Source organism: Stenella coeruleoalba (genome assembly GCF_951394435.1).
Source record: "Stenella coeruleoalba genome assembly, chromosome: 11".
Lineage (NCBI taxonomy): Eukaryota > Metazoa > Chordata > Mammalia > Artiodactyla > Delphinidae > Stenella > Stenella coeruleoalba.
The window spans coordinates 18,081,058-18,087,057 of record NC_137157.1 but is presented as its reverse complement, the minus strand read 5'-3'; positions in this window follow the sequence as shown (position 1 = coordinate 18,087,057).

The window sequence follows — 6,000 nt, the reverse complement described above, 5'->3', positions numbered from 1 at the left end:
AGCATTTTTCTGGTGTCATCTTTAGGATTCTCTATGTATAGTACCATGTCATCTGCAAACAGTGACAGTTTTACTTCTTCTTTGCCAATTTGTATTCCTTTTATTTCTTCTTTTCTCTGATTGCCATGGCTAGGACTTCCAAAACTATGTTGAATAATAGTGGCGAGAGTGGACATCCTTGTCTTGTTCCTGATCTTAGAGGAAATGCTTTCAGTTTTTCACCATTGAGAATGATGTTCGCTGTGGGTTTGTGGTGTATGGCCTTTATTATATTGAGGTAGGTTCCCTCTATGCCCATTTTCTGGAGAGTTTCTATCATAAATGGGTCTTGAATTTTGTCAAAAGCTTTTTCTGCATCTATTGAGATGATCAAATGGTTTTTATTCTTCAATTTGTTAATATGGTGTATCACATTGACTGATTTGCATATATTGAAGAATCCTTGTATCCCTGGGATAAATTCCACTTGATCATGGTGTATGATCCTTTTAATGTGTTGTTGGATTCTGTTTGCTAGTATTTTGTTAAGGATTTTTGCATCTATATTCATCAGTGATATTGTTCTGTAATTTTCTTTGTTTGTAGTATCTTTGTCTGGTTTTGGTATCAGGGTGATGGTGGCCTCATAGAACGAGTTTGGGAGTGTTCCTTCATCCGCAGTTTTTTGGAAGAGTTTCAGAAGGATGGGTATTAGCTCTTATCTAAATGTTTGATAGAATTCACCTGTGAAGCCATCTGGTCTGGGACTTTTGATTGTTGGGAGATTTTTAATCACAGTTTCAATTTCATTACTGGTGATTGGTCTGTTCGTATTTTCTATTTCTTCCTGGTTCAGTCTTGGAAGGTTATACCTTTCTAGGAATTTGTCCATTTCTTCCAGGTTGTCCATTTTATTGGCATAGAGTTGCTTGTAATAGTCTCTTAGGGTGCTTTGTATTTCTGTGGTGTCCGTTGTAACTTCTCCTTTTTCATTTCTAATTTTATTGATTTGAATCCTCTCCCTCTTTTTCTTGATGAGTCTGGCTAATGGTTTATCAATTTTGTTTTTCTTCTCAAAGAACCAGCTTTTGATTGTATTGATCTTTGCTATTGTTTTCTTTGTTTCTATTTCATTTATTTCTGCTGTGATCTTTATGATTTCCTTCCTTCTGCTAACTTTGGGTTTTGTTTGTTCTTCTTTCTCTAGTTCCTTTAGGTGTAAGGTTAGATTTATTTGAGATTTTTCTTCTTTCTTGAGGTAGGCTTGTATAGCTATAAACTTCCCTCTTAGAACTGCTTTTGATGCATCCCATATGTTTTGGATCATTGTGTTTTCATTGTCATATGTCTCTAGGTATTTTCTGATTTCCTCTTTGATTTCTTCAGTGATCTCTTGGTTATTAGTAACGTATTGTTTAGCCTCCATGTGTTGTTTTTTTTTTAAAGTTTTTTTCCCTGCAGTTCATTTCTAATCTCATAGCATTGTGGTCAGAAAAGATGCTTGATATGATTTCAATTTTCTTAAATTTACTGAGGCTTGATTTGTGACCCAAGTTGTGATCTGTCCTGGAGAATGTTCCATGGGCACTTGAGAAGAAAGTGTAATCTGCTGTTTTTGGATGGAATGTCTTATAAATATCAATTAAATCTATCTGGTGTGTTGTGTCACTTAAAGCCTCTGTTTCCTTATTTATTTTCATTTTGAATGACCTGTCCATTGGTGTAAGTGAGGTGTTAAAGTCCCCCACTATTACTGTGTTACTGTTGATTTCCTCTTTTGTAGCTCTTAGCAGTTGCCTTATGTATTGGGGTGCTCCTGTGTTGGGTGCATATATATTTATAATTGTTATATCTTCTTCTTGGATTGATCCCTTGATCATTATGCAGTGTCCTTCCTTGTCTCTTGTAACATTCTTTATTTTAAAGTCTATTTTATCTGATATGAGTATTGCTACTCCAGCTTTCTTTTGATTTCCATTTGCATGGAATATCTTTTTCCATCCCCTTACTGTCAGTCTGTATGTGTCCCCTAGGTCTGAAGTGGGTCTCTTGTAGACAGCATATATATGGGTCTTGGTTTTGTATCCATTCAGCAAGCCTGTGTCTTTTGGTTGGAGCATTTAATCCATTCACGTTTAAGGTAATTATCAATATGTATGTTCCTATGACGATTTTCTTAATTGTTTTGGGTTTGTTTTTGTAGGTCCTTTTCTTCTCTTGTGTTTCCCACTTAGAGAAGTTCCTTTAGCATTTGTTGTAGAGCTGGTTTGGTGGTGCTGAATTCTCTTAGCTTTTGCTTGTCTGTAAAGCTTTTGATTTCTCCATCCAATCTGAATGAGATACCTTGCCGGGTAGAGTAATATTGGTTGTAGGTTCTTCCCTTTCATCACTTTAAGTGTATCATGCCATTCCCTTCTGGCTTGTAGAGTTTCTGCTGAGAAATCAGCTGTTAAACTTATGGGAGTTCCCTTGTATGTTATTTGTCATTTTTCCCTTATTGCTTTCAATAATTTTTCTTTGTCTTTATATTTTGCCAATTTGATTACTGTGTGTCTCGGCATGTTTCTCCTTGGGTTTATCCTGTATGGGACTCTCTGTGTTTCCTGGACTTGGGTGGCTATTTCCTTTCCCATGTTAGGGAAGTTTTCTACTATAATCTCTTCAGATATTTTCTTGGGTCCTTTCTCTCTCTCTTCTCCTTCTGGGACCCCTATAATGCGAATGTTGTTGTGTTTAATGTTGTCCCAGAGGTCTCTTAGGCTGTCTTCATTTCTTTTCATTCTTTTTTCTTTATTCTGTTCTGTGGCAGTGAATTCCACCATTTTGTCTTCCAGGTCACTTATCCGTTCTTCTGCCTCAGTTATTCTGCTATTGATTCCTTCTAGTGTAGTTTTCATTTCACTTATTGTATTGTTCATCTCTGTTTGTTTGTTCTTTCATTCTTCTAGGTCTTTGTTAAACATTTCTTGCATCTTCTTGATCTTTGCCTCCATTGTTTTTCCGAGGTCCTGGATCATCTTCACTATCATTATTCTGAATTCTTTCTCTGGAAGGTTGCCTATCTCCACTTCATTTAGTTATTTTTCTGTGGTTTTATCTTGTTCCTTCATCTGGTACATAGCCCTCTGCCTTTTCATCTTGTTTATCTTTCTGTGAATGTGGTTTTTGTTCCACAGGCTGCAGGATTGTAGTTCTTGCTTCTGCTGTCTGCCCTCTGGCGGATGAGGCTATATAAGAGGCTTATGCGAGTTTCCTGATGGTAGGGACTGGTGGTAGGTAGAGCTGGCTGTTGCTCTGGTGGGAGGAGCTCAGTAAAACTTTAATCCGCTAGACTGCTGATGGGTGGGGCTGGGTTCCCTCCCTTTTGGTTGTTTGGCCTGGGATGACCTAATACTGGAACCTACCTGGGCTCTTTGTTGGGGCTAATGGCAGACTCTGGGAGGGCTCACACCAAGGAGTCCTTCCCAGAACTTCTGCTGCCAGTGTCCTTGTCCCCACGGTGAGCCAAAGCCAGCCCCTGCCTCTGCAGGAGACCCTCCAACAGCAGCAGGTAGGTCTGGTTCTGTCTCCCCTGGGGTCATTGCTCTTTGCCCTGGGTCCCAATGTGCACACTACTTTGTGTGTGCCCTCCAAGAGTGGAGTCTCTGTTTCCCCCAGTCCTGTCAAAGTCCTGCAATCGATTCCCACTAGGCTTCAAAGTCTGATTCTCTAGGAATTCCTCCTCCCATTGCTGGACCCCCAGGTTGGAAAGCCTGACGTGGGGCTCAGAACCTTCACTCCAGTGGGTGGACTTCTGTGGTATAAGTGTTCTCCAGTCTGTGAGTCACCCACCCAGCAGTTATGGGATTTGATTTTACTGTGATTGTGCCCCTCCTACCGTCTCATTGTGGCTTCTCCTTTGTCTTTGGATGTGGGGTATCATTTTGGTGAGTTCCAGTGTTTTCCTGTTGATGATTGTCCGGCAGCTAGTTGTGATTCTGGTGTTCTCACAAGAGGGAGTGAGAGCACGTCCTTCTACTCTGCCATCTTGGTTCCAATCTGGAATGCACGTTTATTTTTGAATTATGGTTTTCTCCAGGTAAGTCTGTGACCCATTTTGAGCTAAACGTTTTGTATGGTCTGAGGTGTGCACCCCAGTCTTGTTTTGTTTGCATATGCCTATCCAATTGTTCTAGCACCATTCGTTGAAAAGACTGTGCTTTCTCCACTGAAAGCATACCTTTGTGGAAAATCTGCTGACCAGTTGTCTATGTATGTATGTGTCTATTTCTGGACTCTATTATTTTCCTTTGATATATTGTTGTCTATCATGATACCACACTGTCTTGATTACTGTTGACTTATATTAAAAATCAGGTAGTGTTAGTCCTCCAATTTTGTTCTTTGTTCTTTCTTTCTCTTTTTTTGTTATATTCACTAGTTTATTTTTTTAGATTCCACATATAAGTGATATCATACTGTTCTTTCTTTTTAAAGAGTTGTTTTGGCTATTCTAGATCTTTGCCTTTCCATATGACTTTTAGAATCATCTTGTCAATTTCTACAAAAAAGCCTACTAGGATTTTGATTGCCGTAATATTCAATCTGTGATCATCTTCACAATATTTAGTCTTCTGACCTATGAACACAATGTATCTCTCCACTTATTTAGGTCTTACTTAATTTCTCTCAGCAATATTTTTGTAATTTTCGGGAAACATCCTTTATCAGATTTATCCCTAAGTATTTCATATTTTTTGATGCTATTGTAAATGGTGTTTTTTCTGATGGCTTGTTGGTAATATATAGAATACAATTGATTGTCCTATATTCATCTTTTCTCCTTCAGCTTTGTTAAACTCACTTATTCTAGTACCTTTTTTGTAGGTTTCATAGGATTGTTTACATTAAACCATAAAATGAACTCTTAATAAATACAGTAAGTTTTTTATAGATGTCATTTATCAAGTTGAGGAAGTTCCCTTCTGTTCTAGATTGCTTAAAGGTTTTTTTTGTTTTTTTTTTTAAAGAAGATGTTGGGCGTAGGAGTTTATTAATTAATTAATTTATTTTTGCTGTGTTGCATCTTCATTTCTGTGTGAGGGCTTTCTTTAGTTGTGGCAAGCGGGTGCCACTCTTCATCGCGGTGCGCAGGCCTCTCACTATGGCGGCCTCTCCCGTTGCGGAGCACAGGCTCCAGACGCGCAGGCTCAGTAGTTGTGGCTCACGGGCCTAGTTGCTCCACGGCATGTGGGATCCTCCCAGACCAGGGCTCAAACCCGTGTCCCCTGCATTAGCAGGCAGATTCTCAACCACTGCGCCACCAGGGAAGCCCTTTTGTTTTTTTGGTTTTTTTTTATCAGAAATGGATGTTGAATTTTGTCAAATCCCTATCTGTATCTATTAAGGTGGTCATAAGGGCTTTTGAAAAATTTGTTAATGTGATAAATCATATAGAATGATTTTTTTCAAACATTAAGGCAACCTTATATTAGAGTCGCTCCTCCATATCCGTGGGTTCCACAACCAGGAATTCAAGCAACCTCAGATTGAAAATATTAACAAAATCCGGAGAGTTCCAAAAAGCAAAACTTGAATTTGCTGCACTCTGGCAGCTACTTATACAGTATTTACATTGTATTTACAACTATTTACATAGCATTTACATTCTATTAGATAATTGTAAGTAATCTAGAGATGATTTAAAGTATATAGGAGAATGTAAATAGGTTATATGCAAATACTATGACATTTTATATAAGGGACTTGAGCACCCATGGATTTTTGGTATCCACAGGGGGGTCCTGAAACCAATTCTCCATGGATACCAAGGGATGACTGTACTTGGATAAATTCCACTTAGTTGTGATGTATTATCCTTGTTATATATTGTTGGGTTTGATTTGCTCAATTTTGTTCAGAACTTTTACATCTATGTTCATGATAGATACTGGTTTGCAGTCTCTTTTCCTGTAGCATCTTTGTCCGCTTTTGGTGACAGGGTAATGTTGGTCTCATGAAATAAGTTAGAAAATATTCCCT